Source organism: Malus domestica, chromosome 07 (genome assembly GCF_042453785.1).
Source record: "Malus domestica chromosome 07, GDT2T_hap1".
Classification (NCBI taxonomy): domain Eukaryota; kingdom Viridiplantae; phylum Streptophyta; class Magnoliopsida; order Rosales; family Rosaceae; genus Malus; species Malus domestica.
Window position 1 is genome coordinate 25,295,404 of NC_091667.1, and position 14,355 is coordinate 25,309,758.

Here is a 14,355-nt window from a genome sequence, read left to right on the forward strand (position 1 = left end):
GCACAATGGTTACAATACATAGGGTTGAGTTTACATGATATACAAGAGACGTTAACTAATAAGGAGAATCCGGAAATAAGAATTCTACTTTAACAACCACACTAAAGCAACAAAATGGTGAGTATGAAATCACTGGGTTCTTATCAAACTCGCGTAAATTTACTTGATACGTGTGGTTTACAAGTAATTGTACGTAATCAAAGTTTAATTTAAGATTCTATACATAATAAGAGAGTGAACCATAATTTTTTTTTCAGACAAACAAAAACCTATTTGTACCACATTTATGAAACACATGTGAGATTTAGGTAAGAATGAATCCTAATTCCATCTATCTACGTTACATGTGATCAACATATGAAGCATTGTATATGCACTAAAAAGGAAAAGATGTTCTAGAGCATTGGGTCAGATACTCAGAAAAATAGCCAACAGATCAGCTCATTAGATGCAAAGTCTAGTCCAATTTTGCCAATTGAGCTAATTGGGTTGGGTTACTATGTTGTCTTGGAACTGGTTCACCTCTCGAGCTAGGCCCTTTCTCTACGTGGACTCAATTTTTTGGAAAATAACTTCCTTGAATCAAAACGCTACGATGACAATAAATATAAGAAAACGCAAGACTCCAACACTAGAATATGTGATGTAGTACTTGGGTATTATATTAATCAGGGGAACTTTTTAATTCAGTTCGTAACTTCATCAATTCTAAATGAGTAAACATGCCAATAATAAAAACTGAATGTTGACATTGTATCATCATTTGCATGCTAAAGGTGGTTGTTTCTTGGTTAATCGTATGATTGAAGGTTGTTCTAGACTAGATAATAATTTGTAGTACTGCTATCAAAACACTGGAGTGCAATACAACTTTGTAGGTATTAGATAGTGTCTTGTGAAATTAAACTCATAAAACAATATTCGACCTAAATTCCATAGAACATAAATTGATGTTTCCTCTATTTTTTAAGAATAATTTTTAAAATAATAGAAAACAAAATACACATTATAATAAAAAACTAAAAATCATTTATGCCATCACTACCGTCGCCATAACCAAAACCACCGCCACAACTTACAATCATCACCACCGCGGCGACCATTTTTGACACTACTGCCATCACTCTTGCCACCATGGCCACCACCACAACCACCTCCACCATCCCTCCCACCATTGCTGAAACCTACCCTACCATTACCATCTCATCCTAACCATCACCACATGCACTACGCTGCCACTACCACCATATTATCCACCACTATCACCCTCACTGCCATGGCCATCAACACCTCCATCGTCTCGCCGTTATGGCCCCACCACCACCTCCCACCACCATCACCACATTGTCCACTTCATTACCCTCACCATGGCCACCCCCATTACCCTCACCATTACCAGCACTCTAACCACCGTTACTACCAACACTATTCTCGTCTCAACTATCATTACTATCAAACATGAAGTTATTTATAATTATGTGTGTATACATATATTTTTAATGTTTTAGATATTGATAACAAACACGTTTTCAAAGTTTTTATTTCCAAAATCATTCTCAAATTAAACTATCAAAATTTTTTTCCAAGTCCTAAAAATACAAAATCCTATTTGTCGTTTATTTTTATTTTTACAAACAGTTGTTAAAAAATTGTTTTGGAAGACGTAACCGGACGGGTCCTAAACAGATGGCGGTGACCTTCTATGAATAATATATTTTTTTATTTCTGTATATGAATAATATTTGGGTACTCAAAAGATGAATAGAAGTTTTTACTCAAAATTATTCGTGATTGATATATAGAATATATTCATAATCGTTTATATTATAAACACTCTATTATGTAATTGTGTAGTAAAAATAGATAAACAGAATTGATAAAAGTACAATATTCTGTGATTCGAACTTGAATTTTGAGTAGGAGTTCTTACACAAGCATTGTTGTTATTCGTTCACCTACCCTTCCACCACCGTGTTCTACTTGCATCTATCAGTTTCTCCGCTCCCTCTTTCAACAAACGCAGCTTGTTTCATAAGATGGAAGGTAAAATTTTGCTTCTTTCTATGAAATTTGAACTAATATCAATTCTCCTAACTTTCCCATTTAATAAAAATTTATTCTCTTTTTTGTAAGTTTTTCTCTATTCTGTGACTTAGCTTTATGAAAGTGACGATTAATGCATAAAATCAATTCTTTTCATTCGGGTTTGATGTAGAACTCATTTGGATGTGCTTTTAAAATGACTGAAAACATTTTTGGTGAAAATATTTTTAGAACCAATCTTTAGTAAAGATGCAAGTAAATCCTGAAAAACCACTTAAAGTGCTTCTTGAAGAAGCACATAACTGGTGCTTCTTGCAGAAAGCATTTAAGTACTTATAGAATTCAAAAACATTTTCTCTAAAAACACTTTTAGTTATTCTAAAAGCACATCTAAACGAGTCCGTAATTAGAGAATATGGAATTTGGGTTGGTAATTTTGTTTTCAATTGGTATTCTGAAGTACAATCCTAACAGCTACTCTGCTAGATTGTTGAACATGAAACTGGCGTTTTTTTGTTTTCATTAATAAATATGAATCTGAAGTTGGTTTGGATTAATAGTGAATGTAATTGGTCTTAATAAGTAGATTATATTGATGAAAGATAACGAAAATACGCATTGAGTCGTTTTTTAGATTGTGAGCTGTGTTTTGCTGACAGCTACATGAACTGCAGTTTATATATTCTGCCCAGCAGATTCATGAATCCTAATTCTATCTATTATCTGTTATGCGCTTTGTTGATATTATGCAAGTTTTGATCAAGTAGTTATCACATCATATCGCATGTCGTAAATAAATTTAGATGAAACCCTCTTCTACTCAGAATGTCAGTTCTCCGATGTTGTAGTTTGAAATACCAAAAGATTGCACTGTTTCGTAGAATTGACCCTTCTTAGCTCACAAGGAAATAATATTGATGAAATTTGGAAATGGGTTTCAAGGCTCACAAACACTGCTGATGAACAAACTCTCTTTGTTAAAGAAGGCAAGGATCAGCACGATTCAAGTAACGAATCAATCCAGCTGATATGAAATTAATTGTAATATATTTTCCTGTTCTGTTGTATGCTAGCTTAATTGTAGGAGTTAGTTTAGCATCAATTACGTCATAGCTATTGTATATAACCTTATACTTTGTGTTGAATAATATTACAAGAGAAAGAATTTACTCGAACAAGATTTCTTTGACTCTTGATTAATATTTGACGACCGTGAATCTGATAAAATTGTGGACCTTCTATGCAGCAATGTCAGAGAAGACTGTCCAAAATGTTTCTGTGTCTCAGTGCTACCAACTAAGTAGGAAGTTTGACACCCAATATCAAAGGGACAATTTTGCCCCTTTCTCACGCAACATGCTTCTCTTCCCGCGAGGGAAGTTAGCACGTACATCCATTCCATCCATGCAATTGCACAACTTATCAAAATACTGGAGCAGTTGCGTTAACCGAAGAACTGTTCAGTGCAATGGTCTGTTCTAGACTCTCATTATCAAGGTCTATATCAGATTTAAAATTAGTGTTCTACACTTCCTTAGAATACTCTTTTATTTCGTGCTCATCATAAAAATCTTTTCTTTGGCATGGACAAGATTTTGTTTGAGTTGTTTGGATGGCCTGCCTAGGTTTCAAATTATAAAATTTTGGATCTCTTATCAACTATTTCATTGTGGTCCTATAAATTTTTACCTTTCTGGATAATGTATGATATCCATTTGGGATTTTCTTGCAGCTGCTCCATCTACCGCTGCAGTGTCAAACTTGACAAAGTTGATTTTTTGAAGCTTCAAAATGGCAGGTGACATATGACGCGACCATAGAGTAGTCTTGAAGTTAAAACGTTTCCAACTGTTTGGCCACATGACAATTTTCGGAATTATTGATTTGATTTGTGTTTCTTTGTGGGCTGATGTTTACATACACAGTGATATTCGAGGTGTTGCTATTGCTGGGGTTGAAGGAGAGCCAATCAGTCTGACTGAACCTGTTTCAGAAGCAATACAGCTGCTTTTGCTGCATGGTTAGTGGAAAAGAAGAAAGCTGAGGGGTCCCGACGTTTGAGAATTTCTGTTGGCCATGACTCTTGAATATCTACAAAAAAGTTAGAGGTATGTCCATGGTTTGTTCGAATTTGGTTTCTTTTTTACTTTTCTGGATACGCTTTCTTGGATATGTTTACCAAGTACCTTTTCAGTACTTCATTTTCTATAATACTTAGTAATAACACTTTAGAATCTTCGGTTTGGTACCTTGTCTTACTATATTTAGTTTCTGAAACTTTTCAGTGTCGTTGAAATATAAGAGAATTAGATTTTTGGATAGATACTTTACTGGCTTCCCCTGATGTAACGTCTAATATATTGTGTTATTGCAACAGCAAGTCATTTGCCTTACAACAGGAATGGGTTCAAATTTTTCACAAATTCCGGAGGTCTTGGGAAACCTGACATTAAGAACATCTTTGAGCGTGCTGCAGATATATATGATAAATTTACGGTAGAAGGTTTGACAAACTCAAGACAAAAATTGCTTGCCTCCGTAAAGAGAGTTGATTGCATGAATGTATATACATCTGATCTTGTAAAGGCAGTCCGCAAAGCTGCAGGAAATATAGGTACGACTTCTATGAAATCTTCAACGTGGTGGAAATGTACTGAGATACATCTTTTCATCCCTATCACGAAGTGCAATGTTGGTTGTAGTTTACTTCTCTGTTCAGTGTCCAACACCAACTCCTTCATTTCGTAAAACCTGTTTTTATTATTAGTTCCTCCCTTAATTTTCTGTAAGCAGCTCTCTTATTGCCCTTCCATTTAAATTTTTGTCCTCTGATGCGCTTTCATCTTCTTTTTTGTCCAATTTGTTTTGTGCTATATAATCTCAGAGAAGCCACTGGAAGGGTTCCATATTGTAGTTGACAAAGGGAATGGAGCAGGAGGATTTTTCGCTGTAAGTTTTCTTATTTTGGACGTTGATATTTGCTTCCTACCTGTACTGTTAGCCTTTTTTTATCTCGTATTTATTCTCTAACTTGAAGGCAGTATGCTCTGTGCATTGATGACAAAGGTTTGATATTTGTTCAATACATACTCAAGTTAATCATAAGTGTTTTATTTCAATTTTATCAGGCAAAAGAGCTTGAACCTCTTGGTGCAGTCACTACTGGTAGTCAGTTCTTGGAGCCAGATGGTAATATCGATTGTTGAACGCAAAAATATTGAAGTTGTACGTACAGTATTGAATTTTTTAATAAAATTGATGTTCTTGGATCAGGTATGTTCCCAAATCATATACCGAACCCAGAGGACAAAACAGCTATGAAAGCTATCACCCAGGCAGTCCTTGATAACAAAGCTGATTAGGGGATCATCTTTGATGCAGATGTCAATAGGTACACTTTCTTGCGACCCATAGATCTATTTTATATTCACACTGTTTGCTTCTTTCTAATTAGTGTTGCCCTTAGATCTGCTGCTGTGGAGTCTACCGGCCTTGAGTTCAACCGGAATCGTCTGATTGCCTTTATGTCTGCAATTGTCCTTGAGGAGGTAAGATTTTTCTTCTGTTTTTTGCACCAAGGCTCGTGTCAAATATTGTTTATGGTTATACTTTTCCTAGCATCCGTGAACAACTATTGTCACAGACAGTGTCACTTCAGAATCTCAGATGGTCTCACCACATTTATTGAGAAGAAACTTGGTACGAAAAAACCGAAAATGGTATGCTTCTCTGATTGTATTGAATGTCTTATAATTTTAGCAATTTCTTGTAGGGGGAAAGCACCACCGTTTCAAAAGAAGCTACAAAAATGTCATTGACGAAGCTATTCGTTTGGTAAGAAAAACGGTCTAGTTATCCTTCTTACACTGTTTATTACTTACACAAAATCACTAAGGAAGAACTAACAGAAAATCTTGCATCGAAGTGCTCGTAGCTTTAGAAGCCCCACAGTGCTTCTAGGCATGTTTTTGTGCATTAGAAAGGACGACCCAATGGAGTTCTTCGTCCTAGATCTAGCGTTAGGAGAAATATGGTCCTTCTAGACATGGTTTGCACATTAAAATCTAGGAACTATCAGTGAACCAAATAAAAATTTTCTAACCGATCAAGTTGTAGCCACCCATCGACAATTAGAACAGCTACTGGCAATGAAATCCTTTTCTTCTTTCCTTACACCCATTCCCTTTTTGTAACTATTTTATGTCCAAGCCATAGATCTTTTGTGCATAGTTTTTGCATTTTATATATTGTTTTCTATGTACTAAACATGCCCGTGAAATACACAGTTATATATTTCTTTCTAGCCAGCATTGTGTTAATAATTCCTGTTTAATTGTGCATCTTATTTTTCTGTCAACTAAGCATACATGTTGATACAGAACTCGATCGGAGAGGAATCACATCTGGCTATTGAGACAAGTGGCCATGGAGCTCTCAAGGAAAACCACTGGCTTGATGATGGCGCATACCTCATGGTAGGCTTTTGATTTAACACAGCAGCAGGGCCTCTCTACACTTCAGATTAATTGTCCATTGATTGACATACGGCTCGTGATTTGTGAAATTTGCTCAACTTTCTTTATCTTTTCCAGGTCAAAATTTTAAATAAACTTGCTTCAGCATGCGCTTCGGGGCAGAGTGGTGGCAGTAAAGTTTTGACCGGTCTTTTAGAAGGTCTTGAGGAACCAGAAATTTCAGTGGAGTTGAGATTAAAGATCCATCAAAGTCATCCAGATCTTAAAGGAGGGTATGTTACTGTATACGTTTATCCTCTTGTAAGTGTTTGTTCTGCTTATGTATATGCTATGAAGTTGCTGATAAATTGCTTTCAGAACTTTCCGAGGCTATGGAGAAGCAGTACTGAAACATTTGGAGAACCATGTCGACTCTGATCCAAAGCTTCGAAAAGCCCCTCTTAACTACGAAGGGGTAAGGTTATTTCTCTTCACACCGACTTTATTGTCACTTTCCATTTTGTTTAGTTTCTTACACTCATGCTTCCCCAATTTGCTCTTGGAAATAGGTCGGAGTTTCTGGCAACCGCGGATGGTTTCTTCTTAGACTCTCACTTCATGATCATGTACTTCCCCTTAACATAGAGGTAGGCAAAAACTCATCACCACTTGCAATCATTTCTTAATGTACTGCAACTGATACAAGTTTTTACACTGCAGGCACCGAGCAACAGCGGTGCCATGTTACTTGGAAATGTTGTGCTTGCTGCTGTGAAGGAGTTCCCAGCTTTGGATACATCTGCTTTAGACAAATTTGTCCAAGCATCATAAATTTTACATCTATCCAGGCGGAAAATCCTTCGGCTTCGTTGGCATCTTCATGCCTCGAGAAGTGTTTTCCGGCATTGGTTGTTAGGCACCATAGGATCTCGAAGACATTTGTTTACCTATATAATACCACTGTACAACGATTGAGTTTGCCGTACTTTGGCGGGCCGTTTAGAACTATAAACACGTCGAATAACGTGGAATTCTAAGGGGCATATTATGAGAGCATCTGATTGTCCATGTTAAAACGTTGCAATTTTGATTTCGTTTGAAATGTGAGCCTTTAGACATCACTTGTATGTTTTGTGATCATGGTCTCTCTGTTTCTGAATTTGTATACGAGCAACAGCAATTTTTATTTTATTTTATTTTTCCGTCTGGTACCATGGCTGTCTTTAACTCCGCCTATGTCTTACATGGCCGGTCCCAAGCCCGGATAAAGGAGGAGGGGGAGGGCGTCAGGTAGTCGACAGCCGGCACTCCATGATCACGTCGAATCCTTATGAAAATGAATCCAGAACAAAATCGCGCTAAAGCTAGGGCGTCACCCGTAAGTGGCGCGCTGTGTGGCCTGAGCACAGTGATAAGTGAGCAAGGGTCGCTGTATCTCCATCGGCACCCGGATGCAGTGTTAAATGAGCAAGGGGGCCATAGAAACTTCTTTTCGAACGACTCCACTCAAAGTTGTTTGGGAGCATATGCTCCTATCAACTTTACCCGGGACACACAAAAGAAGTACTTTGATCCTATTAGACGGGGGAGGGTGAAGAAGCTAGGACAGAAGGGTAGAGTTCAAGAGAGCAAAATGCGTTTAGGAACGTGGAATATAGGAACCTTAACGGGAAAATCTATGGAAGTAGTGGAAGTTATGGTGAGGAGAAGGATAAATATTATGTGCCTACAAGAAACTAAGTGGGTTGGTAGTAAGGCAAAGGATCTAGAAAACTCAGGGTTTAAACTTTGGTATTCGGGCACAAATAGAACGAGAAACGGTGTTGGCATCATCGTGGACAAGACCTTGGTACAAGATGTTGTAGATGTCAAGAGGGTAGGAGATAGAATCATGGCAATCAAGATTGTAATAGGACAAGAACTTATCAATGTGATTAGTGCGTACGCACCTCAAGTAGGGTTGGATACGAGTTCGAAGGAGAAATTTTGGGAAGATCTTGGAGACTTGGTGCAAGGAATTGCTCAGACGGAGAAGTTATTTATAGGAGGAGATTTAAATGGACACGTGGGCAGGGAGACAGGCAACTATGGAGGTTTTCATGGTGGCCATGGTTTTGGGGAGAGAAACAAGGATGGGGAAGCTATCTTGGATTTTGCAATGGCATATGATCTCTTCTTAGCCAACACCTTCTTTAAGAAGAGAGAAGAACATGTGATCACCTACAAGAGTGGGTCGTCAAAAACACAAATAGATTTTCTTCTAATGAGGAAAGGGGATCGTATAACTTGTAAGGATTGCAAAGTTATACCAGGAGAGAGCGTGGCTAATCAACATCGCTTGTTGGTGATGGATGTACATATCAAAAGAGTAAGACAAAAGAACAAGACTTGGAAGTGCCCAAGGACTAGATGGTGGAATCTAAAAGAAGAAAAACAAGCCATTTTCAAAGAGAAGGTAATCACCCAATGTGTGTGGGATAGAGAGGGGGAAGCTAGCCAAATGTGGGATTCCATGGCTAGTTGTATCCGAAAAGTAGCAAAAGAGGTATTAGGAGAGTCCAAGGGCTTTGCCCCACACCAAAAGGAATCTTGGTGGTGGAATGAGGAGGTACAAACAAAGGTGAAGGCTAAGAAGGAATGTTGTAAAGCCTTATACAAGGAGAGGACTGATGAAAATGGTGAAAGGTATAGAAAAGCGAAGCAAGAGGCGAAGAAAGCTGTCAGAGAAGCTAAGTTAGCGGCTTACGACGATATGTATAAACGACTAGATACCAAAGAAGGAGAGTTGGATATCTATAAACTATCTAGAGCAAGGGAAAAGAAGACAAGGGACCTAAACCAAGTGAGGTGCATCAAGGATGAGGATGGAAATGTTCTTGCTACAGAGAACGCGGTTAAAGACAGATGGAGAGGTTATTTTCATAATCTTTTCAATGAAGGACATGAAATGAGTGCTTCTTTAGGGGAGTTGAGTAACTCAGAAGAGTGTAGAAACTACTCTTTTTATCGTCGAATCCGGAAGGAAGAAGTGGTTGTAGCTTTGAAGAAGATGAAGCATAAAAAAGCAATAGGCCCAGACGATATACCAATCGAAGTGTGGAAACTTTTGGGAGAGACAGGTATAACATGGCTCACTGACCTTTTCAATAGGATTTTGAAAACAAAGAAGATGCCAAATGAGTGGCGAATGAGCACTTTGGTGCCTATCTACAAGAATAAGGGCGACGTACAAAATTGCATGAACTATAGGGGTATTAAGCTAATGAGTCATACAATGAAGCTCTGGGAGAGAGTCATTGAGCATAGATTGAGGCAAGAGACACGGGTTTCGGACAACCAATTCGGGTTCATGCCAGGGCGCTCAACCATGGAGGCAATCTATCTCTTACGAAGATTGATGGAAAGATATAGAGATGGGAAAAAGGATTTACACATGGTCTTTATAGATTTGGAAAAAGCGTATGATAGGGTCCCAAGAGACATTCTTTGGAGGATTTAGAGAAGAAAGGAGTACGAGTAGCATATATCCAAGCTATAAAGGATATGTATGAAGGAGCAAAGACTGCCGTAAGAACTCATGAAGGACAAACCGAAAGCTTTCCCATAACTGTAGGATTACATCAAGGCTCATCCTTAAGTCCTTACCTTTTTGCGTTGGTAATGGATGAGTTAACACGACATATTCAAGATGATATTCCTTGGTGTATGCTTTTCGCAGACGATATAGTGTTGATAGATGAAACTCAGGAAGGGGTAAATGCAAAGCTTAACCTTTGGAGAGAAGTGTTGGAATCTAAAGGTCTTCGCCTAAGCCGATCAAAGACAGAATATATGGAGTGCAAGTTCAGTGCAAATGGAGGCCAAAACGAGTTAGGGGTGAGGATCGGAGATCAAGAAATACCAAAGAGCGGCCGTTTTCGTTACCTAGGATCTATCTTGCAAAAGAACGGAGAATTAGATGGAGATCTCAACCATAGAATACAAGCTGGATGGATGAAGTGGAAGAGTGCATCCGGCGTGTTGTGTGACCGCCGTATGCCACTGAAGCTCAAGGGAAAATTTTATAGGACGGCAATAAGGCCGGCGATGCTGTATGGCACAGAATGTTGGGCGGTAAAACATCAACACGTACACAAAATGGGTGTAGCGGAGATGAGGATGCTTCGTTGGATGTGTGGGCACACGAGAAAGGATAAGATTAGGAATGAGGATATCCGGGGTAAAGTAGGAGTAGCCGAAATTGAAGGAAAGATGAGAGAAAATCGGTTACGGTGGTTTGGACATGTGCAAAGAAGGCCTACTGACGTTCCGATTAGAAGATGCGACTATGGGACAGAGGTTCAGGGCCGAAGGGGTAGAGGAAGACCTAGGAAAACTTTGGAAGAGACTCTAAGAAAAGACTTAGAGTACTTAGATCTAACGAAGGACATGACACAGGATCGAGCACAATGGCGTTCTAAGATTTATATAGCCGATCCCACTCAGTGACTTGGATTTTCCAAGTCTCCAACCGAGAAGTTTTCCTCACTCGGGAAATTAAGGGAACACTACCCCAACCTACATGCTCTACTCAGAAAGCTTCAACATACAAGCTTTAACAAAAGAAAATTCAAAGAACTTAGCGAAGAAGGCTTTGGTGTATTTAACACAATACGTTGAAATGAAGGAAAGCTTATTTATTGATATCCCCGATAAGCTACAAATATGTACATATACATGAGTCAAAATAAGCACACAAGAGGGAGCCTTCACAAAGGTTGCTTAGGAGAAGTCTCAGCAGTCGGTAGAGCCCCAGAAAGAGAAGGCACCGGAGGGGGATCATTTGGAGCCTCAGTACTGGACAGAACCCTAGAAGGAGGAGGCATCAGAGGTTGATCATTTGGAGCTTCATTACGCGGTACAGCCCCAGAAGACGAAGGCAATAAATGCCTTTGGAACAAACCCACAAATCTCTGATGATCAAGTAAAACCTGACCATCAGTTTCCTTCATCTGGTCAAGCTTCCTCTTCATGTTTGTAGCATAGTCATGTGCGAGCCGGTGCAACTGTTTATTCTCATGCTTGAGCCCTCTAATCTCCTGTTTGAGACTCATCACTTCAGCCGCCAATGATTCAGCTTGGCGGGTTCGAGCAAATAGGCGTTGGGCCATATTAGACACAGAACCTGCACACTGAACACTGAGAGCCAGCGAATCCTTAACAGCTAACTCATCAGACCGTTTGGAAAGTAGTCTGTTATCTTTGGGAGTGAGAAGGTTCCTGGCCACCACCGCAGCGGTCATATCATTCTTCATCACGGAATCCCCAACGGTAAGAGGACCAGTAGGGGAGACGAAGGATGGGCGCCATATGTTGTCTGGAGAAGGCGGGGCTGCCTCTTCAACAAGGTTCAAGTCAAAACGACGGTCGGAGACATTTTCAAAGGTGTTGAAGAGAGAAGAGGTCGGACAAATCAAGATCTTAGAAGTGCAAGAATGAAGCTTCTACTGGTGGAGATTCAAGTGTGCTTTGGAACTTAATGCCAGCCCCTATAAAAATCTGCACTCGACGAAGCTTCAGAAATCGAAGAGGCGCCTGCTCAGAAATCGAAGAGGCGTTTGCTTTCTCAAAAGCTGGGCTGCTTAGAGATCACGAGGGTTGATCTCAGAAATCGAAGAGGCGTTTGCTTTCTCAAAAGTTGGGCTGCTCAAAGACCACGAAGGCCGATCTCAAAAATCGAAGAGGCGCTCGCTTTCTCAAAAGCTGGGCTCCCCAGAGACCACGAGGGCCGATCTCAGAAATCGAAGAGGCACCTACTTTTCCAGCCTTTTCCAGCCTTGTCAGCACCTGTCACACGCACACTCAGTTTTGCGGAAATTATGGGCATTCTGTCAAAGACTTCTGGGGAAGTAGAAAACACATGAATCTTACTGTTCAATCACCCACTTCTCACACGCAACAATAGCTCATGGGTACCACAGATAACTTTGCCAAAGTTCTCTGCCAAAGTTGAGCACGTGAAGCTTGCAGCTCCCACTACATCGCTCTGACCAAGAAGGGTAAAAGAATAGCAAAGAAACAGCACTAACAAAGTTTAGACCCATAAATTTTGAAGGTCTAGCTACCATATTATTACCCACAAGGGTAAAGGAACAGTACCACTGCTGGATAATTGGAAAGTCCCTGTGTGTCAACCTCTGTGCTTCGTGGCAAGGTAGACTAGCAAACATGCCCAACCTTTACTCACATTCGAGAAAACACTCCCAATAAGATTGCTTGCTCCAAAATCGAAGAGGCACCGTCCTCCGAATCTCGAGAGCCAGACTCCCAACATGACTACTTTCTTAAAAATCGAAGAGAGGGTAAAGGAACAGTACCATTGCTGGATAATTGGAAAGTCCCTGTGTGTCAACCTCTGTGCTTCGTGGCAAGGTAGACTAGCAAACATGCCAAACCTTTACTCACATTCGAGAAAACACTCCCAACAAGATTGCTTGCTCCAAAATCGAAGAGGCACCGCCCTCCGAATCTCGAGAGCCAGACTCCCAACATGATTACTTTCTCAAAAATCGAAGAGACACTGCTCCCCGAATCTCGAGAGCCAGACCCCCAGCATGATTGCTTTCTCAAAAATCGATGAGGCATCGTTCTCCGAATCAATCGAAGAGGCGCTCGCTTTCTCAAAAGCTGGGCTGCTCAGAGACCACGAGGGCCGATCTCAGAAATCGAAGAGGCACCTACTTTTCTAGCCTTGTCAGCACCTGTCACACGCACACTCAGCTTTGCAGAAATTATGGGCATTCTGTCGAAGACTTCTGGTGAAGTAGAAAGCACATGAATCTTACTGTTCAATCACCCACTTCCCACACGCAACAATAGCTCATGGGTACCATAAATAACTTTGCCAAAGTTCTCTGCCAAAGTTGAGCACGTGAAGTTTGCAGCTCCCACTACATCGCTCTGACCAAGAAAGGTAAAAGAATAGCAAAGAAACAGCACTAACAAAAGTTTAGACACATAAATTTTGAAGGTCTAGCTACCATATTATTACCCACAACTGTAAAGGAACAGTACCACTGCTGGATAATTGGAAAGTCCCTGTGTGTCAACCTCTGTGCTTCGTGGCAAGGTAGACTAGCAAACATGCCCAACCTTTACTCACATTCGAGAAAACACTCCCAATAAGATTGCTTGCTCCAAAATCGAAGAGGCACCGTCCTCCGAATCTCGAGAGCCAGACTCCCAACATGACTACTTTCTCAAAATCGAAGAGAGGGTAAAGGAACAGTACCATTGCTGGATAATTGGAAAGTCCCTGTGTGTCAACCTTTGTGCTTCGTGGCAAGGTAGATTAGCAAACATGCCCAACCTTTACTCACATTCGAGACAACACTCCCAACAAGATTGCTTGCTCCAAAATCGAAGAGGCACCGCCCTCCGAATCTCGAGAGCCAGACTCCCAACATGATTACTTCCTCAAAAATGGAAGAGACACTGCTCTCCGAATCTCGAGAGTCATACCCCCAGCATGATTGCTTTCTCAAAAATCGAAGAGGCATCGTTCTCCGAATCTCGAGAGCCAGATACCACAGACCACTTTTTCAAAGTGCTCTGACAGAGTTAAAACATGTGAAACTGGCAGCTCCCACTACCGTGCTATGACCAAGCAGGGTAAAGGAATAGCATTACTACTTGTTGTTAGGGAGACTCCTATATATGTCGACCTCCATCCCCAACGGATAGGCAGACCTGCAAAAATGCTCAACCCTTCATCATATCTGAGAGGGCACTCCCAACGAAGCCTTTCGAAATATTCAGCTTTCTTTCCCCCCGATAATACCTCTGCAAACAAGCTATACTAGAGCAATAATATCTCATA

The 14,355-nt window shown here is 40.2% G+C and overlaps 1 pseudogene; it reads left to right on the top strand.

The window, feature by feature from the left end:
* Positions 1-3,903: 3,903 nt before the first annotated feature.
* On the top strand, positions 3,904-7,637 carry LOC103440826 (uncharacterized; annotated as a pseudogene).
* The last annotated feature ends 6,718 nt before the right edge of the window (positions 7,638-14,355 follow it).